Here is a 26,296-nt window from a genome sequence, read left to right on the forward strand (position 1 = left end):
ACTGGCCAATTGCCAAGAAAATCCAGCACGGTCACATTTGACTTCAAAAGAGGAAACTTCACAAAAATGAGGGGATTGGTAAAAAGAAAGCTGAAAAACAAAGTCCAGAGGGTCACATCACTCGAAAATGCTTGGAAGTTGTTTAAAAACACTATATTAGAAGCTCAACTGGAGTGCATACCGCAGATCAGAAAAGGTACCGCCAGGGCCAAGAAGATGCCAGCATGGTTAACAAGCAAAGTCAAGGAAGCTCTTAGAGGCAAAAAGTCTTCCTTCAGAAAATGGAAGTCTTGTCCGAATGAAGAAAATAAAAAAGAACACAAACTCTGGCAAAAGAAATGCAAGAAGACGATAAGGGATGCTAAAAAAGAATTTGAGGAGCACATTGCTAAGAACATAAAAACCAACAACAAAAAATTCTATAAATACATTCAAAGCAGGAGACCATCTAGGGAGACAATTGGACCCTTGGATGATAAGGGAGTCAAAGGTGTACTAAAGAACGATAAGGAGATTGCAGAGAAGCTAAATGAATTCTTTGCATCTGTCTTCACAGTGGAAGATATAGGGCAGATCCCTGAACCTGAACTAACATTTGCAGGAAGGGATTCTGAGGAACTAAGACAAATAGTGGTAACGAGAGAGGAAGTTCTAAGCTTAATGGACAATATAAATACTGACAAATCACCTGGCCCGGATGGCATCCACCCGAGAGTTCTCAAAGAACTCAAAGGTGAAATTGCTGATCTGCTAACTAAAATATGTAACTTGTCCCTCGGGTCCTCCTCCGTGCCTGAGGACTGGAAAGTGGCAAATGTAACACCAATATTCAAAAAGGGATCCAGAGGGGATCCCGGAAATTACAGGCCAGTTAGCTTAACTTCTGTCCCTGGAAAACTGGTAGAAAGTATGATTAAAGCTAGATTAACCAAGCACATAGAAGAACAAGCCTTGCTGAAGCAGAGCCAGCATGGCTTCTGCAAGGGAAAGTCCTGTCTCAGTAACCTATTAGAATTCTTTGAGAGTGTCAACAAGCATATAGATAGAGGTGATCCAGTGGACATAGTGTACTTAGACTTTCAAAAAGCGTTTGACAAGGTACCTCACCAAAGGCTTCTGAGGAAGCTTAGCAGTCATGGAATAAGAGGAGAGGTCTTCTTGTGGATAAGGAATTGGTTAAGAAGCAGAAAGTAGAGAGTAGGAATAAACGGACAGTTCTCCCAATGGAGGGCTGTAGAAAGTGGAGTCCCTCAAGGATCGGTATTGGGACCTGTACTTTTCAACTTGTTCATTCATGACCTAGAATTAGGAGTGAGCAGTGAAGTGGCCAAGTTTGCTGATGACACTAAATTGTTCAGGGTTGTTAAAACAAAAAGGGATTGCGAAGAGCTCCAAAAAGACCTCTCCAAACTGAGTGAATGGGCGGAAAAATGGCAAATCCAATTTAATATGAACAAGTGTAAAATTATGCATATTGGAGCAAAAAATCTGAATTTCACATATACGCTCATGGGGTCTGAACTGGCGGTGACAGACCAGGAGAGAGACCTCGGGGTTGTAGTGGACAGCACGATGAAAATGTCGACCCAGTGTGCGGCAGCTGTGAAAAAGGCAAATTCCATGCTAGCAATAATTAGGAAAGGTATTGAAAATAAAACAGCCGATATCGTCATGCCGTTGTATAAATCTATGGTGCGGCCGCATTTGGAATACTGTGTACAGTTCTGGTCGCCTCATCTCAAAAAGGATATTCTAGAGTTGGAAAAGGTTCAGAAGAGGGCAACCAGAATGATCAAGGGGATGGAGCGACTCCCTTACGAGGAAAGGTTGCAGCATTTGGGGCTTTTTAGTTTAGAGAAAAGGCGGGTCAGAGGAGACATGATAGAAGTGTATAAAATTATGCATGGCATTGAGAAAGTGGATAGAGAAAAGTTCTTCTCCCTCTCTCATAATACTAGAACTCGTGGACATTCAAAGAAGCTGAATGTTGGAAGATTCAGGACAGACAAAAGGAAGTACTTCTTTACTCAGCGCATAGTTAAACTATGGAATTTGCTCCCACAAGATGCAGTAACGGCCACCAGCTTGGATGGCTTTAAAAGAAGATAAGACAAATTCATGGAGGACAGGGCTATCAATGGCTACTAGCCATGATGGCTGTGCTCTGCCACCCTAGTCAGAGGCAGCATGCTTCTGAAAACCAGTTGCCGGAAGCCTCAGGAGGGGAGAGTGTTCTTGCACTCGGGTCCTGCTTGCGGGCTTCCCCCAGGCACCTGGTTTGGCCACTGTGAGAACAGGATGCTGGACTAGATGGGCCACTGGCCTGATCCAGCAGGCTCTTCTTATGTTCTTATGTTCTTATGTTCTTAATCACATTGCCCTAATTTACTAAACTCATGTTGAGGCTGTCCGGTGCTGAAAGAACCACAGGACAATACCAAGCGTGCTATAGAATAGTCCAGTTTCCCCTCTGATACCTGCCTTGTGGGGTTTGGACCCACTAAGTGTGGCTCTATTTGTTGCCTCTATTTATCCATCAGTGTGCATGTTTGAGTTGTATAAGCTGCTCTGCCTTGCTGCAAGACAACTGTGCTTCTGTGGCTTGTTTCTAATAAAGGTAATGAATCTACCTGACTCTGACTATTTGTCTGAGGGCTGACTTGGCAGCCAAATGTATTAGGCCATGGAAGTGTAAGTGAGTACTAGGAGACAACAAGAAACTATTATAGGTAGATAAGTAAATTAATCCATCTATAATAGTTTCTATAATATTAAATAATTAATATTCTAGAGTGAATATTATTATTCACTTTTGCCAGATTTGGCATATCTTTAGACCCTGTTGATTAAATAAACTTGGATCATAATTTTGTGAATCTTGAGATCTGGATATGTGATGTCAGTGTTTCACACCCATGTGAAATGTGAGAGCTTGTGAAAAGCTGTTGCTCTACTGTTGTAACTCGGAGAGTATTTGATAGTTGGCAGGCTATGACATTTGAAACTTGGTGCCTCATATTTGATAGATGATAGTATCTGAAAAGCAGCAGCCTTAGCTACTTGATTTGTGTTTGGTTTCAAACATTGGATTTGATATTTTATAGCGAATAGGCATTTGTTATTCCTTATATAATGTTTGATTTGCTGCTTGATCCATTAATATTATTAATAATAGATAGCTGCCCCTCATTAAGGATAGATAGATAGATAGATAGATAGATAGATAGATAGATAGATAGATAGATAGATAGATAGATAGATAGATAGATAGATAGATAGATAGATAGATAGATAGATGCCACGTCTATATCTTAAATTAATAGCAGTATTGTAAGAGCATAAGAAGAGCCTGCTGGATCAGGCCAGTGGCCCATCTAGTCCAGCATCCTGTTCTCACAGTGGCCAATCAGATGCCCATGGGAAGCCCACAAGCAGGGTCTGAGCGCAAGAGCACTCTCCCCTCCTGTGGTTTCCAACAACTGGTATCCACAAGTGTACTGCCACATTAAGTTGTTAGGAAACTTAGATCTCTTTAGCTTCAGCAAGGTTTGCTGCACTGAATTTCTTCAGATCATGCCCTATAAACCTATGTCACACAAAAAAAGAGAGTTTTTTAAAAGTCACATTTACAGGTGGACTAAGGTTTCATTTTCAAGGTATATAAAAAAAACATCAAGGGATTTTACCTCTCATAGCTGCCACAAAAAGACATGCAGGTCTTCTGGGGTCAAGGATGCTAATGCTGCTTTCTGATGATCTGTTTTCATGTACCTTTTCCTAGAGCTGAAAGGGCTTCCAACTTAGAAAGCAAAGCCTGAGCCATAATTGGTCCTTTTTGATACCCTCTAGTATCCAAGCAAGCTTTCAAAGGATGCTTCTCACAATAGCATCTATGAGAGCAACTGTGATTCACAGAATATGACAAAAGACTCAGGGGATAAGAAAAGTGATATTATCCTCCTTTCTCTGCCAGTTGAGGTTCTGGTATTTCTTTTCCTGCTAGCAGAAATCAAGAGAAGAGATGTTGAAGTGAAATACACTTAAATATGATTTCAACAATGTGCAAAGTCTTGATGAGCCCCATTCTTCAACTGTGGCATCAACAGCAGTGTCACAACTATCTGTGATTTTTGGTTCCGGATGTAAAAACTGGATATTCACCACTTCAAATAATTGTCCCAAACAGATCCTGGGCTTGAGAATATTATTTTGAGATCCACAAGGAAACAAGCAGTAGCTGGATGTGCAAGATGATGGGTGATTAAGCCAATGTACATGGTATGCGTATTTAAGGATAGTTTATAGAGTTTATAAATGGCTTCCCACAATAAAATGTCCTGAAGCAATTTACATGAATAATTTACAAGAATAAACATAAAATTGTACAGCAAAAATTCATAAACAAGCATAAAAACACAATCAGAATAAAGACTTCCATTCATTGATGCTGCCCATTGATGCTGTCTTTGCCTGGGCCAAAATAATTTCAAAGTTGGTGACTGGTGAGCCTCTCTGGGGGCAACATTCCAGAGATGGGGAGCTACCACAGAAAAGGTCCATTCTCTCATTGCCACCCACTGGACCTCCATCAGAGGCGACATGTAGAGAAGGGCCTCTGTTAAGCTACCTGTGCACATAATTAATGAATGCAGAATTAAGTGAACTGCAACAATGATTCAGATCTGCATTACACTATCACAGCAGCATCTATGCTTTCAGATGGAAAACCTGATACACAGTCAGTGTTTGGAATGAACTTGTTTGGTTTAATAAAGTTCCCTGAATTAGGTCAAAATTCTCTGAACTACATTTGAAAGTAGTTCCCAAATTGCAGGGTGAACTGGACATGAATTAAATTTGCTTGGAGTAGAAATTTGAACATTGTCTGTTTCAGCTCCTACATGTGTTTTTTCTCTTTAGACACTTAGGGCCTTTAAGCTTAAATATTATAATTGCTATTTATTTATTAGATTTATGTCCCACCCTTCCTCCCAGTAGGGGCCCAGGGCAGCAAAAAAAGGAAGAATAAATTCAGCAATTCACATTCCATTGTGTGTATGTATTGATGTTTATGTTACTGTATACTTCAGCACAGCAGTTTTTAACATCCTGAATACTGAACACTTTTTGCCATAGATCATTTGGATTAACTTTTGAGCTGTGAACTAAATGTGAATCATAGAACAGTAGAGTTGGAAGGGACCTAAAGGCTGTCGAGTCCAACCCCCTGCTCAATGCAGGAATCCAAATCAAAGCATTCCCGACAGATGGCTGTCCAGCTGCCTCTTGAATGCCTCCAGTGTCGGAGAGCCCACTACCCCTCTAGGTCATTGGTTCCATTGTCATATGGCTCTAACAGTTAGGAAGTTTTTTCTGATGTCCAGTGGAAATCTGGCTTGCTGTAACTTGAGTCCATTATTCCGTGTCCTGCACTCTGGGACGATCGAGAAGAGATCCTGCCCCTCCTTTATGTGACAACCTTTCATGTACTTGGAGAGTGCTATCATATCTCCCCTCAGTCTTCTCTTCTTCAGGCTAAACATACCCAGTTCTTTCAGTCTCTCCTCATAGGGCTTTGTTTCCAGTCCCCTGATCATCTTTGTTGCCCTCCTCTGAACCTGTTCCAGTTTGTCTGCATCCTTCTTGAAGTGCGGAGACCAGAACTGGATGCAGTATTCAAGATGAGGCCTAACCAGTGCTGAATAGAGGGGAACTACAGGAATACCCCGATTTACGTACCTTCGTTTAACGGACCCTCGCGATAACGGACATGCTCCATACGCCACCATACCCCTCTTAACGTACGTGTGCTTTGCAATTACGGACACTTAATGGCATGATGCCGCTGCCATCTAGTGGCGATTGCAGTGCAGTACATGCATAGATAATTGCTTCATTTTAAGTACATTTTCACTTTACAGATATGCTCCGGTCCCATTGCATATGTTAATGCGGGGTATTCCTGTAGTATGTCACGTGATTTGGAAACTATACTTTTGTTAATGCAGCCTAATATAACATTTGCCTTTTTTGCAGCCACATCACACTGTTGGCTCATATTCAGCTTGTGATCAATGACAATTCCAAGATCCTTCTCACATGTCGCACTGCTGAGCCAAGTATCTCCCATCTTATAACTGTGCATTTGGTTTCTTTTTCCTAAGTGTAGAACTTTGTATTTATCTCTGTTGAATTTCATTCTGTTGTATGCAGCCCAATGCTCCAGCCTATCAAGGTCCCTTTGAATTTTATTTCTGTCTTCCACGGTATTAGCTATGCCCCCCAACTTTGTGTCATCTGCAAATTTAATAAGCATGCTTTGTCCCTCCTCATCCAAGTCGTTAATAAAAATGTTAAAGAGCACTGGGCCCAGGACCGAGCCCTGTAGTATCCCACTCGTTACTTCTGCCCAGTTTGAGAAGGAACCATTGATAAGCACTGAGTACAATTCTGGAGCCAACTGTGGATCCACCTGATAGTTGTTCCATGCAGCCCACATTTAGCTAGCTTGCGAATCAGAATATCATGGGGCACTTTGTCAAAAGCTTTGCTGAAGTCGAGATATATTATGTCCACAGCATTCCCACAGTCTACAAGGGAGGTTACCCGATCAAAAAATGAGATGAGATTAGTTTGGCAGGATTTGTTCTTCATAAATCCATGTCGGCTCCTAGTAATCACTGCATTGGTTTCAAGGTGCTTACAGATTACCTGCTTTATAATCTGCTCCAGAGTTTTTCCAGGGATTAACGTTAGGCTGACTGGTCTGTAGTTCCCTGGTTCCTCCTTCTTGCCCTTTTTGAAGATAGGGACAACATTATCTCTCCTCCAGTCATCCGGCACTTCACCAGTCCTCCATGATTTCACAAAGATAATAGACAGCGGTTCTGAGAGTTCTTCAGCCAGTTCCTTCAATACTCTAAGATGCAGTTTATCGGGCCCTGGAGATTTGAACTCGTTCAAAGTAATTAGGTATTCCTTGACCATTTGTCTATCAATCTCAAGCTCCAATCCTGCCCCTAGTTTATTTTGCAAAGGAACAAATGTGAACTGGAATTAGTTCCTTTTTGAACATGTTGAGCTTGTCCCTTTTTAAAAAGAACTTCCCAAAATCTGTGCACCTTCAATATGGACAGCACTATGCATGCAAAGCAAAACATCTTCCATTGCAAACTAACAAATAAATACCCAACACTTCAACTTTTGTGGAAAAGTGTCCCAAACATGCAGTGCCAATGTGCAGTAAGGCAGCAAACATCTGAAGAAATAAACGGGCAGCTTTCACACATTTACAAGCAGCACAATCACACAAATCAGCGGTGCCAAGTCAACATGCATTTTAATTACAGCTTGGTTTGACAGTCTACAGAACTCACAGAAGTCGATAATATCTTTGGGTGTTATCTCCACTTGGGGGGGAGGGCAGCTAACAATATTAAGTGGTGACTGATGTGATGAGTTACTGTGAGCCCATCCTCCCCAAGGAAGCATTGACTTCATTATACCTGCTCTGCTATCTCTGCTGGCAGGGCTTAGGGAATTCACATTTGAATCACCCATTGCAATCAAAGCACAAAAGGTTCCATCTCGTCAGTTTCTGCATATTTTAGAAGTTTTCTACAGATACTTTAGGCAGAGAAAACGAAGCCCTCCTCCTGAGGTGGTATTATCACCTTTCTCCATCTACATTTGGTAAAAAGGAATAAGCAAAAGCAATAACAAATGCCTCTGTCACCTCCTCTACAGCAAGCAGTTTAAGACTTCCTCTGAGATAATGGAACATTATGTGATAATACATATAAAAAGGTTTTTGACACTTCATTCATTGCAGCTCAGATACAATAGAGCTCTTTTCCAAAGAGAAAGAACAACACAATGCCTCTGTCTTTAAAGAACAAGGAGCATCTTTTGCTACAGAGGAATCACGTGATATTAACTAAGGTTGCATTCCTGTGCCACATTGCTTTAATCCCATAGAAATGAATGGAATTTATAGCAACTTCAACCACACACAGGATTACTGCAACCATATTTAGACCTGATTTTAAAATCTGTGGTGAAGATTGTTGAGAGCTAAACATTCTTTACCAGAGGGTCATTCTGCCTGTATCCAATCTCAGCAACCAGATATTTCAGTTGCCCTACTCAGGGCCTACACAGACATATTTAGGATGATAAGTGGGGACATTGAAACAAATCTGTATTGGACAGATTCCACAGATGATGCCTATCCCAAGTAAAAGGAGTAGCACTTCTACATATGCTGGTCAGGGCAGGAGCAACAAGCAGAGCTTGGAAAAGTTACTTTTTTGAACTACAACTCCCATCAGCCCAATCCAGTGGCCATGCTGGCTGGGGCTGATGGGAGTTGTAGTTCAAAAAAGTAACTTTTCCAAACTCTGGCAACAAGCAATGGCAGATGAGCACTGAGGTCAATGAAGATAACTTGCTGTTTTCTTGTTCAGTCTGGAGGCCGCACAGCAAGTTTTAGAATCACAGAATCGTAGAATTGGAAGGGGCCTATAAGGCCATCAAGTCCAACCCCCTGCTCAATGCAGGAATCCAAATCAAAACGTTCCCGACAGATGGCTGTCCAGCTGCCTCTTGAATGCCTCCAGTGTGGGACAGCCCACTACCTCTCTAGGTAATTGGTTCCATTGTCGTATGGCTCTAACAGTTAGGAAGTTTTTCCTGATGTCCAGTCGAAATCTTGCTTCTTTCAACTTGAGCCCATTATTCCGTGTCTGGGACGATTGAGAAGATATCCCGGCCCTCCTCTATATGGCAACCTTTCATGTACTTGAAGAGTGCTATCAAATGAAGAGTGCTATCATATGAAGAGTGCTATCATAAGCACTCATTATCTCTTCTTCATCCAGTTTGAAGCCAAAGTCAAAGGAGCAAAGGAGAAAACATAGAGTATGGCATGGCCTACTCCACAGCTGTGGTTGGAGGACAGAGTGACATTCCCTTAAAGGCATTCTACATGACTGAAATGACAGTCTCCCAAGGAAGGCAAATTTCATATGGAACTCTCAAAGCTGCTGATCATAGCCCAAATGGCCAATGGTGATGAGTTGTGAATTGCTGAGTTTCTTGATGTTGGAAGGTGTTTCACCTTGCTGGGGACAATACTATAGATATTCTAGCCCAGTGGTTGTTAAAACATTTTTGGGTCATAGACCCTTTTGGGAATCTGATGAAAGCTATGAACCCCCATGAATAAATAAATACTATTTTGCATTGGAAATTGGGGGGGGGGTTGCAGCCCATTTGTGGAACCCCTGAAGCCCATCCATGGACTGCTTAGGGGTCCATGGACCACAAGTTAAAAAACCCTGTTCTAGTCAATGCAGGAGTAGGGGCTTGTTGCCTGCATATTGAGCTCTGTTTGAGCAGGAATTTGGGAAGCATTTGGAAAAGCCCAACCACACCTTGACATCGCAAACCAGAAAGCTCCTTGTTGAGCTGTTTTTGGTGTTCTCCTTTGGCAGACGTATGTTGCCATGAAAAAAATCAATGTAGTGAAAACAATCTTGATGTAGCTGATGCCACTCTCTTTATGACTGGCTGTCCATTTCCCCCTCCTCCCTCCTCAGTGTCTATCCTTTTGTCATGTCTCTTTGATCATTTCATTTATTTTTATTTAACAACATTTATATACCACTTGATTGTAAAAAACCTCAAAGCAGTTTACAAAAAGCATTAAAATTATCAATAAAACCATCAAAAACAAATAATTAAAACATTTTTAAAACAAAACTGTAACTAACTAAAAATATTAAAACACTTCAACGTCTATGTGTCTGGATAAGCTTGCCTAAACAAAAATGTTTTAAGTAGGCAGTGAACACAAAGACACCTGCCTGATGTCAATAGGCAGGGATTCCAAAGAGTAGGTGATGCCACACTAAAAAAACCATTTCTTACAAGCATTATGAAGTATTATACGGCACCTGTAACAGTGCTTGTTCTGCAGATCGAAGTGCTCAAGTGGGCACATATTGGATAAGGTGGTTCCACAAGTAAATTGGTCCCAAGCTATTAAGGCCTTTGTATATCAGAAGTAACACCTTGAACTTGGCCTGGTAACAAATTGGCAACCAGTCATCATGAGCCCGATATTTCACTAATATTTGTAAGCCACTCTGGGAGCCTTTTTAACTGAAGAGTAGGATAGAAATAATGATGGTGATGATGACAAATTAGGCTTTGTTTAAGTCAAGTGTAAGAAGAAGAAAAAGTTGTGAGAGATGGCTTTTGTTAGTCTGCATTGGAGAGTGAGAAGATCACAAAGAATGTGCTGTAATCAAACTACCATATCTGCCTCAGGCTGAGGTGAACTTCCTGGGGATTTCCTGATCCAGGCATTTGGGAATCAGGAGGTGGTAATCCCATAGACACAGGAACATGACACCTTCATATCACCACCTGCAGGGGACAAATTCCTCATCAAGTAAAGAGAAAGGAGGCTTATTAACTGGAATTGTTCAATTGCAGGCTCAAGCTGAAAATGAATGTAATCAAGTTCCTGAAGACCAACTAGAGGAGCAACACAGTGGTCACAGTGACCGCAACTCACATCATCTCTGACTGTTGGGCATGCCAATTGGACCTCATGGATATTGGAATCTGTCGGAAGGCAGAGCTGGGGTCCCAATCCCGGGGAGCTGGATCCCGGAGAGTTGGGAGAAGAGTATTCGGATGGATGGCAGAGGGAAGGGGGAGGAACTTCCCCCCTTTGGAGCGAAGACGAAACAGAGGAACTGCCAGTGATAAGGTCGCTTAGCGACGGGGAGCCTGAGCCCTCCCTGGACATTCTCACGCCTCCCCCTCTTTCAGGCTCAGAGCAAGAGGGGGAAGAGGGAGGGCTGCTCACAGCCGAAAAGCGGGGAGGCAGTTTACCATCAGCCCCTCCCCTATCCCCCATCCTGGAATCGGAAACTTCAGAAGAGGAGGGGGTGATGCTTCCCCCCTCACCGTGCACACGCAGACAGCTGAAAAGACAGGAGAGAAGGGGGGGAAGGCGGGCAGTACCTGAGGGGCAGTTAAGGAGGAGCGAAAGATTGCGCGCCCGTTTGGCCCCTTCTTAAAGAACAGGCGGGAAGAAGTCCCTTGCTCTGTCAACTTTGTCCCAGTGCCGCAGGACCTGTATCCCTGTATTGATTCATGAGAAAACGCAGTCTTTGGACATTACCCTAATAAAACACGAATTAACTACAATCGTTGGTCTGGTTCCTGAGTCACATCCTGGGCCTGACAGCTTGACAGAGCCACCTAAATCACCCTCAACGCTCTCTTCACTTGACTGGGACAAGATGTCAAAGGGAGCAGCGGGGGGAACGAACCCCACTTCTGAGACGGAAGAAGTGGAACTCCTGAGGACTAAGGTAGCTGATTTGCAGACGGATGTTCAAGCCCTGCTAGCAGCAGTCAAGGCGCTGAAGACGGATAATCAAACCTTGAAGGCCACGATAGACCAGATGCGAACAGCCCCTCCATCTGCCATAGTAAAGGTTCCCATTGGATTGCCCCCAAAATACGCGGGACAAAGTGATCAGTTGGCAACCTTCGTGGCTCAATGTGAGTTATATCTGGATGTCAGGCACATGGAATTTCCAGACGATGGGGCTAAAGTAGCTTTCGTGATTAGCCTCCTGGAGGGAGAAGCTGCAAAATGGGTGACTCTGTATCTCGTGAGAAAGGATACTGTCTTAGGAAGGTACAGAGGATTTATACAGGAGATGACCGAGATGTTTCAAGACCCGCAGAGGGCTGAAACAGTAGCGCGGCAACTAGGCGCTCTGAAGCAAGCTAAAGGGACTGTTTCTGAGTACACTAACGCTTTTAAAATTCTGTCCCAGGAAACTGGTTACAATGACGCCGCCCTGATGTTTATGTACCGGAGTGGATTAAATGCTGAAATCCTGGATGAGTTGGCCAGGACCTCCCCCCCCCCCGCTGACCTACCAGGGCTCATCCGGCTATGCCTACAGATAGATCACCGGATGGAAGGAAGGCACCTGGAAAGGAAGCAGGAGGTCCCGAGATACTCAGCCTCGGCATCCCGCAACAAGACCCTTCCCACTACAGGGATGGCAGGTAATGCAACTGAGGGACAGGGAGGGGCTAGGCCAAGACTGTTGGAAGAAGAAAAGGAAAGATGGCACCGGGAACGTTTATGCTTTTATTGTTCAAAGCCGGGCCATGTGGCCAGAGACTGTGGACTGAAAGGGGGGAAAGCCGAGCCGTCGGGAAACTAGAACACCCAGTCCACGTGCAGGCCGGTGGACTGGGGGCAGCGTTGTATAAAGGCCCCCCAACGATCCAACCTCCCTCAAAGGGGGTGTTGGTCTTGCCTATTCGGATTACAACTTCCAGAGGAGTGGTGTTTAATTCCACTGCCTTAATTGACAGTGGAGCCTCCACAAATTTTATTGATGCAAAGTTAGTCAAGCGTCATGGAATTTCCCGGTGGAAACTGGACGCTCCCCTAGCTGTGGAGACTATTGATGGGAGACCCCTGAAGTCAGGAGGGGTGACACAAGCCACGGAGGAAGTGAAACTTCAAATCCCTGGGCACGAAGAGTTCATTTCGCTATACGTGTCAGATCTCTCGAACTTTGAGGTGATTCTGGGAATGCTCTGGCTAGCAAAGCATGAACCCAAAATAAGTTGGAAGGAGGCGGTGGTGTGGTTCACCTCACAGTATTGCCAGGAGAACTGTCAACCTGAAGGAATCAAGAACACCTTAGCAGAGGCAGTGCAAGAGATTGAGCAAGTGACCCTGCCGCCAAAGTATGAAGAATTCAAAGATGTGTTTGATGAAAAAGAGGCAGAGACTTTACCCCCCCACCGCCCTTACGACTGTGCGATTGATCTAGTGCCAGGAGCCAGCATCCCATCAGCGTGAATCTACTCTCTCACAGAGAACGAGAGGGAGGCCCTGAAGGAATTCCTGGATAAAAACCTGAGGCGAGGATTCATACGCCCCTCACAATCCCCTGCTGGAGTGCCACTATTGTTTGTGAAAAAGAAGGGGGGGAACTCAGACCCTGTAACGACTATTGCGCATTGAACCAGATCACCATCCCCAACAGCTACCCGCTGCCCCTGATCTCAGAGTTGCTGGACCGACTGCGCTCTGCAAAAATCTTCACGAAGTTGGATTTGAGAGGAGCGTACAATCTGATCAGAATGAAGGAGGGAGATGAATGGAAAACAGGATTCTTGACCGCTTACGGACAGTATAAATACCTGGTCATGCTGTTCGGGCTTTGTGGAAGTCCAGGAATTTTTCAAAAATTCATGAACGACATGTTTAGAGACTTGTTGGACACGTATGTAATCTGTTACTTAGATGATATCCTGGTGTTCTCAAAGAACCAGGAAGACCACGACCAGCATTTGAAGACGGTGTTGAAGAGACTGAGAGAAAATCACCTGTATGCTAAATTAGAGAAATGTGGATTTGACCTCAAGTCTCTAGACTTCCTTGGATATTGAATCTCAGCGGAAGGCGTGGAGATGGACCCAGGGAAAGTAAGCTGCTTATTGGACTGGGGCCAACCTGTCACCAAAAAGGATGTACAACGGTTTTTGGGGTTTGCCAATTATTACAGAAAGTTCATTCCAGGGTTTTCCAAATTAACAGCTCCTCTGACTGACTGTTTAAGGGGGAAGAAGAAGTTTCAATGGACAGAGAACGCCACCGAGGCCTTTGAGGAGCTGAAGAGAAGGTTTGCTACTGAGCCCATTCTGCGCTTTGCTGATCCGAACCGCCCTTTCGTAGTGGAAGCAGATGCTTCAGATTTTGCCATCGGGGGGGTCCTGCTACAATTAGACCAAGAAGGGAAGGAGCTGCACCCCTGTGCGTACTTCTCTCGGAAGTTAAAGCCTACAGAGAAGAACTACACAGTTTGGGAGAAGGAGCTGCTGGCCATCAAGGACTCTTTTGAAAACTGCAGACAATACCTAGGGGGGACCTCTCATCGAATTGAAGTGCGCTCCGACCACAAGAATCTTGAAAGCCTCCAAACCGCCAGAAAGCTGAACCAGAGACAGATAAGATGGTCCCAGTTCTTCACTAGGTTTAACTTCCAGATTACTTACCATGCCCAAGCCAAAAACCAGAGAGCGGATGCCTTATCCAGACAGCCACAATACAAAGAAAGTGAATCCGAGGACCAGCCTCAGTACGTAATCCCGCCAGAGAAATTAACGTTGGGAGTATGCCAGCCTTCATGGGAAGAGGAACAAAAAGGCACAACAAGAAGATGCAGACATGCTAAAATATCAGCAGGAGACGGGATTTCTCCTTTCACTGGAGAAATGGACTGTTATGGTTCAAAACCGCCAGATATGTGCCAGAAGGGGAATTAAGGCTCAGAATCCTATGCCAGTGTCATGATTCCATCACAGCAGGACACTTTGGGATTTACAAGACCATTCAGAACGTGGCCAAGGACTTCTGGTGGCCTAAAATGCGTCGGGATATTGAGAGTTATGTAAAGTCCTGCTCTGTCTGTCTGCGGACAAAAACACAAACAGGGACACCAGCAGGACTGTTACAACCGTTGCCTGTCCCACACGAACCCTGGAAGGACCTCTCCATGGATTTTATAACTGATCTACCCAAGTCCCAAGGAATGACAGCCATCTTAGTAGTGGTGGATCTACTTACCAAAATGGCACACTTTCTTCCTTGTGCAGGGGCCTTAGAGGCTAAAGAAACGGCCAAGTTATTCATAAAAGAAGTCTACCGGCTGCATGGATTGCCAAACAGCGTAGTCTCAGACCGAGGAACTCAGTTCACAGCCAAATTTTGGAGAGCAATGTGGAAACAGTTGCAGACGGAATTAAAACTCTCCTCCGCCCATCACCCCCAGACAGATGGGCAGACGGAACGCTTGAATGCCGTTTTGGAAAGATATTTACAAAGTTATGTGTCCTATCAACAGACTGACTGGGTATCATATTTGCATTTTGCAGAGTTCGCCTACAACAATTCTCTGCACTCCAGCACTCAACAAACCCCATTCTTCGCTAATTATGGATTCCATCCTAAAGTCTTTCCAAGCAGCTCAGAAGGAATGCTGGTACCGGCAGCTGAGAACTTCCTTAAGGAATTGCAAGTGGCGCAACAGACACTGAAACAGCAGTTAAACGAAGCCAAAACGGAGTACAAGCGAGTTGCTGACCTGCACAGGAAGGAGCCCCCCCCCTTCAACCGGGAGACCAGGTATGGCTGTCCACCCGCTTCCTCCAGATGCCGGGCAAATGTAGAAAATTACAAGGCAAGAGGGTGGGTCCTTTCGAAATAGAAACTCAAATCAATCCCGTGGCGTACCGACTGAAGCTGCCTGACACGTTTAAAATACATCCTGTGTTCCATCGATCCCTCTTAACGAAAGCCGCCCCTCCCAGTGAGTTACGGCCGGAGGAACCTCCCGGAGCTCCACTCCTGGTAAATGAGCAGCTTGAGTTTGAAGTTGAGGAGATCTTAGATTCCAGGATCAGACGCCACAAGCTGCAGTACTTGATTCACTGGAAAGGCTATGGGGTGGCTGACAGATCATGGGAAGATGCAGCTGATGTGCATGCTCCAGAATTGGTAAAACTTTTCCATCAACGTTTTCCTCACCGTCCCAAGCCAGACAAGGGGAGGGGGGCACAGCCTAGGAGGGGGGATGGTGTCGGAAGGCAGAGCTGGGGTCCCAATCCCGGGGAGCTGGATCCCGGAGAGTTGGGAGAAGAGTATTCGGATGGATGGCAGAGGGAAGGGGGAGGAACTTCCCCCCTTTGGAGCGAAGACGAAACAGAGGAACTGCCAGTGATAAGGTCGCTTAGCAATGGGGAGCCTGAGCCCTCCCTGGACATTCTCACGCCTCCCCCTCTTTCAGGCTCAGAGCAAGAGGGGAAAGAGGGAGGGCTGCTCACAGCCGAAAAGTGGGGAGGCAGTTTACCATCAGCCCCTCCCCTATCCCCCATCCTGGAATCGGAAACTTCAGAAGAGGAGGGGGTGATGCTTCCCCCCTCACCGCGCACACGCAGACAGCTGAAAAGACAGGAGAGAAGGGGGGGAAGGCGGGCAGTACCTGAGGGGCAGTTAAGGAGGAGTGAAAGATTGCGCACCCGTTTGGCCCCTTCTTAAAGAACAGGCGGGAAGAAGTCCCTTGCTTTGTCAACTTTCTCCCAATGCCGCAGGACCTGTATCCCTGTATTGATTCATGAGAAAACGCAGTCTTTGTTTGGACATTACCCTAATAAAACACGAATTAACTACAATCGTTGGTCTGGTTCCTGAGTCACATCCTGGGCCTGACAGAATCCAACAATATCTGGAAAACTACAGGTTCCCCATCCCTGGTCTAGAAGGAAGAAGAGAATTAGCATGGTGGTTGAGGATTTCCTGTGAGACTTTTATTATATTGGGTATTGATCTTTGTGGAATTATCTGTGTCCATGATACAGTTTTTGAAGAGGTGCTGAAGATACTGTCAATTTTGCAGGTTGCTATTTCTTTTTCTTTCTTTTTTTCTTTCTTTCTTTCTTTCTTTCTTTCTTTCTTTCTTTCTTTCTTTCTTTCTTTCTTTCTTTCTTTCTTTCTTTCTTTCTTTCTTATCCTACCCTTTGTCCTAAAGGAGCCCAGGATGGCATACCTGCATTTATAATTTTTGAACTGCACATTATTTACTTCTAGAAATTCTGATAAAGTAAGCCACATTTGAGCATTTGATGTGTCTGCAAACTTCTGGAAGCGACTTTATCATTACCCAAGGTTGTCAAAGACATCTGAGTAAAGACACAACAGTAAGGACACTGTAATTGACATGAACCACCTCCTGGGCAGAGCATGGAAAGGTTACTTTTTTGACCTACAACTCCCATCAGCCCAATCCGGTGGCCATGCTGACTGGGGCTGATGGGAGTTGTAGTTCAAAAAAGTAACTTTTCCAAGCTGTGCTCCTGAGTTAGTGTCTTGTTACGCTTCAATAGGTTTTCTACAAGTCTTTAGATGTAAAAATGGAAAATATGATCCAAACTAGCCCACAGTTAATGCACTCTTGTCAAAGTCCAGCAAAACCATCAGTTGGCAAAGATTTCCCTTTTTATAAGATTGTTGCCCTGGTTGATAAGGCATTGGCCATCATCATGGTGTGGAGACAATGGATAAAGAAAAGCTTTTCTCCCTCTCTCATAATACTAGAACCTGGAGCCATCCAGTGAAGCCGAATGTTGGGACATTCAGGATATACAACAGGAAGTACTTCAGAAAGCACATGGTTAAATTATGTAGTTTGCTGTCACAAGATGTTGTGGCAGCCACCAACTTGGATGGCTTTAAAAGCAGGTTAGACAAATGCATGGAGGGGAAGGCTATAAATGGCTACTAACCATGATGTCTGGGCACTACCTCCAGTGTCAGAGGCTATATGTCTCTGAAATCTGAATGCTGAGGAGCATAAGTGAGGATAGCATTGCTGTGCTCAGGTTGCTTGGAGGTGTCTCATAGGTATCTGCTGGACCGCTAAAAGAACTGGATGCTGGGCTAGAAGGGCCTTTGGTGTGATCCAGCACAGCTCTTCTTACGTTCTTACCAAGTATCCTCTTTCTACAAATTCAATACCAATTGGTTAGTTATAAGAACACACAGTTTCCTCACACTTTTTCATCATTCATACAGGACCCAAGATTAATAAATTATTGACTGTCATGTCTTTCCTTAAATCATCTACAAAACAAGTGTGCCCTAATTTATTTTACCTAACACATGTTTATGAAACCATGCCTCTTTCATTCATGGACCTTTTTCTTGCATTTGAAGGAAGCCACTGACGGGGCTAAGAAACAATTAGCACTTGGCCTCATTGAAATGCAGAGGAGGATAGCGCAAGGAAAGCATCAAAATAGGAAAGATGTCTTTTCTTGCATCTCACAATGAGGGAGCCCAATGTTTTTTAGGTCACATCTGGTTGAAGCTGATTGGTGCCAGCTCCCAGTAGGCTCCTTCTTTAAATTATGTGTTTTCCCTCCAAAATCTACTGTGTTCAACTTTCATGAATATTTCTAAACATAAACAGCCAAGAGTTAATACTTGATGGTTTGAAGTGATCTGTGATAGCTTTCAAGCTAAGCTGACAGAGGATCAGAGGGTTTAGCACCTGTTATGTTTAGCTATTTTGATTGGATATTTTATATTTCTAATTTGTTGCCTTTTTTGAGCTTTCAGGATTGAACAGGACAAATGCCTGTGAAGAGCAGCCCAAAAACTAATGACGGTTGCATGGATAGAAAGATAAGATACCTGCTACCATAGGTGAAGAGATTCTTTTTAAGAAAAGGAGGATATAGGAATGTACAAAAGCATTTGCTCTGCCCCCCTTTCTTTCTTTGTTTGCTATGTATTGTTTTATACTGTGCTGATATTTGTATGGCAAAGAAGAAATAAAATGTGTTTTTTTTAAAAAAAGCATTTGGAGTCTATTCCTGGTGAGCTTTGGTGGCTAAAGACCTGACCGCAATTCTTTTGCCCTCACCATTTTCATTTTTATTAAAAGTGCTGTGATTCATATATCGCTTGACAGAACAATATACGAAGGGCTGCACTCTTACTCCCTGAACTGTGCTGCTGGGGGGGGGGGGGTGGATTTAGTAGGCATCCCCAACTGCTGGCATCCTCTGGCCTCTGATGATGGGTGGTCTGCCACCATGGAGGTCCCTGCTGTAGCCATAGAAAGTATGGTAAACAAAATAACTTCCTGCTGGTGGTAGCCTACACAGGGCCCCAAAATGGGATGGGGTAGAGAATGAGCTGGACCAGCCATGGAGTTGTATCTTAAACCAGTCCAGCTGCCCAACAGGGATTCAATCCGGACTCTTCAGCTGAGCTAGTGTGGAACTGATACAGCAAAAAAGATGTGGGAATATCCCCCACTGTGTACCTCCTCATCGTCAGGAGCCAGCAGGATGCTGAATGCAGTGGCGAATCCACTGCTCTGTGTCTCACATCCCCTAGGTAAAATTCCTTTACCCACCTGGTAGCTTGCAGTTCCTCAAAATGCTAGTAAGTTTGTGATTTAATTTTTTCAGTTAACAGTGCAGACTGGAAGATGGGAGATTATAGGTGTGATATTTTTTATTGTACTCTGTATATTTTTGTTGGAAGATGAATATATGTTCATTTTTTAAAAAGATGGAGTTATCTTTTTTAATCAGAAAAAAATGATGGGATATAAATGTAACTATAAACCAAATAGACTGTAGCTCAGTGGTAGAGCACATACTTTGAATTTAGAAGGTCCCTAGTTCAATCTCTAGCATCTCTGGTTTCATATTAAAAGGGGGGCTCAGGAAGCAGATAATATGAAATACATTTTCTCTGTCTGTTTCTCTGGAGAGTCAGTGTTAGTCAGAGGAGACAATGCAAGGCAACATGGAGAAATAGTCCGACCCGATAGCAGGCAGTTTCCCATGTTGCTAGAAATAAATGTACTGTCAGAGAGACAATAATACTATGGATTACTGTGAAGGAACTCTTCTATGATCTAGCAAAGCATGATCTTTATTTCCCTATAAAGATTTGATCATCCCAGCTTATGGTTTCCTGTGAAAGGGGGAAAAAAGTGGGTTGAATTGGGTTCATATCCCATCATTCTACAAGCATTCTCACCTGACCACTGCACAGTGCAGGCAGGGGTGGCTTTGCTGTTGCCCCACTTAAAGACAGTGCAAGGCACATTCTACAATGCCACCCTGGGCTCCTTCTGGGAGGATTTAAATTTAACACATTAATTAACAAACAAGGCACCCACACATCTACACATGTCACCAGCGTTACTTTTGTACCGGGCCTGGAAGGTTCTGTAAGCCTTTCTCACCCCAAGCCAGTCCTCTTCAAGCTTTTGCAATGCCATCTAACCCTCTCTTGAATCACAGTGTGGGTCATAACTCAAGGCAGAGCACATACTTTGCATGCAAAAGGCCCCAGGCCTGGGAAAACCTTCTGCCTGAAACCCCGGAGAGCCACTACCATTCAGTGTTGATCATTCTGACCTAGGTGGACCAATGGTCTGACTTTGTATAAAGCAGCTTCCTATGTTTTCAGCTCATTCCCTTCTATTTAGTAATTAGTTGGGGTTTTTTTAGTATTTCATTTATATCCCGCCTTTCCTCCAAGAAGTTTAAGGTAGTGTACAGACATGGTTTTCCCCTCCCGATTTTATCCTCACAACAATCCTATGAGGTAGGTTAGGCTGAGAGACAGTGACTAGCCCAGGGTCACCCAGTGAGCTTTGTGGCTGAATGGGGATTTGAAGCCTGGTCTTCCAGATCCCAGTCTGACACTCTTCAAAATTCACACATCTGAATTTTGCAATGAAATTCCCCGACCAAATAATATTTACAAAAATGCATATCTTAGAGGAAAGGGTGCATAAAAATAAATATGTTAGTGAAAATTGCATACAAGAATGCATTAAAAATGTTTATCAGGAGAAATTCACACTAAAATTCTGGTTGATTGCTGCAAAAACATGGAGAACTGAATTTAAGATTAGAAAAATGAGAAAGCCAAAACTGAAAGACTGACAAATTGAAAACTGAAATAGAGTATTATACGGATTCATGAAGAATAGGGGTATCAGTGGCTACTAGCCTTGATGGCTATGGTCTGACCCCATGGCTGGAGGCAGCATGCTTCTCGCTACTAGTTATTTGAATCTGCAGGAGGGGATAATGCTCTTGTGCTCAGGTTCTGCTTGTGGGTTTCCCACAGGCATCTGATTGGCCACTGTGAGAATGGGATGCTGGACCAGATGGGCCAGTGGCCGGATGCAGCAGGGCTCTTCTTACGTTCTTATGTTCTAGATGCTTCCATCCCTAGATGTGGCTAATGGAAACAGGGTAGTAGCAAGACACACACACTGAACCGAAGAGTTTGGTGAAGTAGTCCTAGCTAACTATCCCAAGTATGCTAAGTGCAATTTGTAGAGAAATCAAGTGATCATGCATGTATGAACCAAACTGTTGTTTGCAGCAATGTGGCAAAACACACAGGTCTTAGTGCTGATGCATGCACTTCAAGATGACACAAGTTCTCTCTCCAAGAACTTGCACAAGACAGATTTGGCTCTAAAGGGGCACACATATAGAGCAGCAGCGCCCCAGCACAAGGAAACATACAGTATTCAAGGTTAAACATCAGTAGAGTTTCTGTCCAATTTTTGCTTGGGAATAACTGCTGTAGTAATTTTGAGAGAGGTATAAATAATGCTGAGAACATTTGTGAAATGGTTGGAGGAGGGGTGTTCCCACAGGTCCCTAGGCAACATCTTAGCATGATCAGGTAGTCCCACAGATCCCATCCAACAGATATCCATTTCTATGGACCACAAAGAGGAGAGAGAGAGAGGAAGCACTCTAAACATCGAGGTAGGGAACCTTGGCCTTCCAGATGTTGTTGGCCTCCAACTCCCATTAGCCTTGACTTTTGTCTATGCTGGCTGGGGCTGATGGGAGCTGAAATCCAGCAACATCTGGAGAGCCACAGATTCCCCAACCCCATATTGCAGGTAGGATGCTATTAGCTTAAACTGCCTCCTTCTGCAGATATTCACACTATCGAGCTGTTAGTGCAGGATATAAAGAAATCAACCATTGTTAAAATGTAGAATTGTGTCTTTTGTACCAAAACGTATTGCAGTGGAGGAAATAAAATTTAAGGTATGTGGTATATAAAACAGGAAAAAGTAAACACATTGAAATTGGCTACCAGTAGCATCTTTGAAAAGATATACAATGGCAAGACACAGGCTCTTCAGTAGCTTAAGGGACTTGCAGTCAATAAATTTCATAGGCTGCAACCAAAACGTCAACGCTAAAGTAGTCTATGTAAATGGAAGCTCAGACAGCACTCATTGCCCGAACCTTGGGACAGAGTTAATAGAGGGGAAATGACAAAATACATTAAAAATGAATATATAGGATTTGACAGTGTGTGTGTGTTTCCCTTTTAACTTCAAGGCAAGCTACCAGCCTATTTTGGCCTAGGGAGATAAATCAAATGAACTTATAGCACTTTGTATATTGAAAAAACCATCTTATTTCCAGTATGAAGAAGAATAAACAGTGGAGTCTTATACCATGCATGCCCACACATGGGTGGGATGCTGAAGCCAAGTGCTGCAAATAATGACTTTGTCAAACTGAGATTAACTTCAGTGAACATATAGTAAAACCTAGTTATGATTTTCGCCGTCCCGGTTTAAAATATTCATTGCCAGCCACTTCTGCTGGAAAAGTTTGTCTCTCCATTTGAAGTGGTTTGGCCAGCCATTTGACTCTGCATCATATTCCTATCTACAAAGATTAGCCAAGTGGATTCCCATATCTAAAACATTGATCGCAGGGGAGAAGACTACAAGGAGTTGACGGAAAAGGGTCATGGGGTGGCGCATTGGCCCTCAGAAGTATAGGTAATTCTTAAAAATGATCTATCAGGATTGCTTCATGCTGGAATTGATGGTAAACTTGGCCAACCTCCATTATTGCTCATATCATGGGTGGGGTGGGGTGAGCCTGAGAGTAGGGGTGCAGGAGAAATTTGATTTTCTTTGCATTTTAATGAGAAACTACCTAATTTGCACCTCTTGAACCATGAGAACCAAAACACAGTTATTCAAAATTGACACTTCCCTGAATTTTGCAATGCAATTATTCAACCAAACCCTGTATATACTAGGAAAGTGTGCATACAAATACATGCTTTAGAGAAAATAACATACCAAGATGCATTCTGTTTGGGGGAAATTGCTTGCAAACATGTCTATAGTTGTCAAAACTGCCTACAGAAATCAGGAGAAATCCACATTAAAATGCTGATGAATTTTCATGAGGAGTCTCTTTAAAAATGAATCCATTGCAGATTGGTGCAGAAATGTGCAGAACTGAATTTAAGACTGGAAAAAGGAGAAACTGAGAGAAACCCCTCAGTGACTTTGCTTTATCCTACAAATGCCTCCGCCCCCCGCCCCCCGCCCCCTGCCCCCCGGCTGTGTGCTTGAACTCTGATAATGGCTCTTGCGTTGAGGAAGAATAGAGAGGAGTGTGTGAGTGTGTGTAATAACTCACCTACTGTATACAATTAAAATTTACATCCATTGCTCCACTCAGTTTCGCCTCTGGCCCCACCCATATGGCCCCACCCATGTGGCCTTGGAGCCAATGCCTTGGAACCCTTGGGCTAAAAAGTTCCCCGCTCCTGATTTAGCAATAAACATTGAAAGAGAGCAAAAGAAGCAGTCAACCAAACTAGAAATGGCTGGTTTCTTCTGATACAAATGAAGCCCAAACTATGGGTTCTTTTCCTGCCAGCTTTTTCACATACAGGGAGCCTTTCTGCTCATTAAGCAAGGATAAATCACTTATTCAAGTGGAAGTAGTAGTGGCTAAGCCTTCCAGAAAGATCAGGGTGGTGAGGCAAAGTTGACTTTGACAGAATGCTACAGTGCTAGTAGTAGCCATGCCAAGGAAACAGATGGACCCAATAATTGGTTAAAAGAAGAAATAACAGAGTTGGCAAACTATCTGCCCTCATAATGCTCTTTAATTCATCTCAAGATGCATTGTCCCTACATGTGTAGTCCTTACAGATTTGGTTTTTGAGGCTCCTGTTAAAGCTAAGAAGAGCCACACAGGAAAGAAGAACCCAGTGCTGGGAATTGGGAAAGACATTTAGCAACATCAACAAAAACAATTTCCCCCACCCCTGTTCTTTGCATTTCAGAAGGCTCTCCAAGACTAATTCGTGAGTTATAGACCTGATGTGACCATTTTATCTATTTTGAAGGGAAAAAATCTAATCTACCTTTCTAACTTAACAAAATGCTCAAGGCAGTTTGTAAAAATTAATAGAATGTGAAATCAGAGTGCAAGCTATTCCACTAAAGCCACAGGATAAAAACAACAGCATAGAGCATGTCTGTTCCCACATTGGCTTGAGAGCCAAAACTGTCAGCCAGAACAACAACAAAAAGTTTTTAATTTGGGTTCTAAAGAGTTGTAGCCCAGTGACAACCCTGGAAAAGGATTTGCAAAGTTGTGGCCAGTGGTGATAACATGAGGCTCTTCCTTCCAGGACCTCACCTACAGTTTTTTGCTGGTCTCTCCCTTTCCAGGCTCAAATATGTCAAGTATTCTGACAAGGATGGGAAGTGTTCTATGGACCACAAGAAGAGTCCTGCTGGATCAAAAGAAATGCCTACTTCTATGAATTTATAGAGGCACCTGCAGATATTTCTGTAAATCTCCTGTTCTCTGGCCAGTAAGCCATCTGCACCAGTCCACCAGTCCTAATCCAAAAATATAGCTTTGACAAAGAGGTCCCTCCCATGTGTCTGGACAGAAGAACCATGTGACTGACATTTGATAATTAGGGAAGACTGCAGGCTTTTCAGCTCCAGCTGTGAAGGTTCTACTCCCTCTGTTGTTATGAGGGCAATCCACCAACACAATGTATCAGATTTGGAAGAAAAGCTTGAAAAACAGCCCTGCCCCATCTAGTAGCCTAGCAGAATCATACATCTGTTCTGAGAATGCTCAGAGCTGTTTCCTTGAAGGCCTCATAGTTTTTAGCATGTTCTTGTGACCAGACACGCAACAGGGAGAGTTTGCTATTCATTTTGTTTATTTAGTATTTGTTTTGTGACCGAGAGAGAGCAAGAGAGCAAGCTAGCAAGCAAACGAGACTCTTTCTATAATGAATACCTATTTTTTTCTTAATCATTAAAATTAAATTCTTTGGTGCATGTGTGTGCAAACTGATGCACTTTTCAAAAAAAATTCCCAACATCTCCCAAAAGGTAAAGTAAGGGCAATATATGGATAGTTATTTAGTAGGAACCAGAATATGGGGAACTGATCCTGGAAAACCGGGAGATTTAGAATATATGGCAGCAAGCAACATACTTAGCTGAGAGTCAATTGGGGGGGGGGAGGTCTAGACCTCTGTACATATGCAGTTGCACAACTGGAGTTCCTGTATATGTGGAAGGGTATCATCACGCTGTTTAATATTCACAGCCCAGGAGGGGTATTGTATGATTGCTTTCCGGGGAGGGGGGAGGAATCATTGCATTACAAATCTAGCAACTCAGAGAGAAAGTTAAGCTACGCCTTTTCCCTTTACATCAAGTGCAATGAGGTTGGTTGTTTTTTTAATGTGGAAGAGCAGTCAATTATGCAAGGACACCACCTGTCATTAGAACAGGAACATTGTGGGCCTTCAGCAGTGGTGGCTGGTGCAATTGGTACTGGGGGGCTGGGAAGGCATGGAGACCAACAGCTGGAGCCAAGGAGAGGCACACCCAGTTAATGCTAAGTATGACCCCCAACCTCCTCCCTGCTAAGTTCTGCAAAGTGAATACTGGAACTAAGGAGGAGGACGTTTATAGCTAGGGCCACCCCTGGGTTGGTTGTAAGTAAGAAGGTAGACAGGTAGGGGTCAGCTGCGGGCAAACTGAGTTTGCGGGGCACTGCCCCATTTGCCTTAATGCAACAGCCTCACCAGGTCTTCAGATCACACACACACACACACGATGGAAAGATCTGTCAATTTTGGTTCTCTCTGTTTCTATTTTTTTTCCCAGGTCTAAATACAAGTCTCCACATTTCAGGAGCAATTTGTGATTTTATTTTATTTTAAAAATCCTCATCCAGCATTTTAAGTGAGAATTTCTCCTAATAAACATATTTTTGTAGGTAGTTTTGACTAATGTACACATTTTTGCACACTATTTCTCATAATGTAATGCATTCTTATATGTTATTTTCACTCCTGTATTTATTCTTATGCACACTTTCCCCTAACAAATGCATTTTTGTAAACATTTGGTTGGCAAACTTCATTACAAAATTTGAATAAGTGCAATTTTCAAAAGAGGGCTGTGTTTTGGTTCTCTTATTGTTTCAGAAAGTGCAGCTTTGATAGATTTGGCGTGAAATGCAAACTGAATCAAATTTCCCACCCATCCCTAACACACACACACACACATTCTGTAAATGCATGAGGGTGGAGAGGGAAGATACCTGCTGGCTGCACCCCTGATTTGCTCATCAATCATGTTCCTCCAGTGGCTGATTATATAATGTTAGTGAGAAAAAACTATATGTGTACATATATGTATGCATGTAGGATTCTTCGTCCCAATCAATAACCCCATTTGGTGGCTACCAGAAGGGGTGTGGCCAGCAGGAACCCCACCTACCTACCCATCCCTCAACATGTAAGAGGATTTTG

The sequence above is a fragment of the Rhineura floridana genome, chromosome 7 (genome assembly GCF_030035675.1).
Source record: "Rhineura floridana isolate rRhiFlo1 chromosome 7, rRhiFlo1.hap2, whole genome shotgun sequence".
NCBI lineage: Eukaryota > Metazoa > Chordata > Lepidosauria > Squamata > Rhineuridae > Rhineura > Rhineura floridana.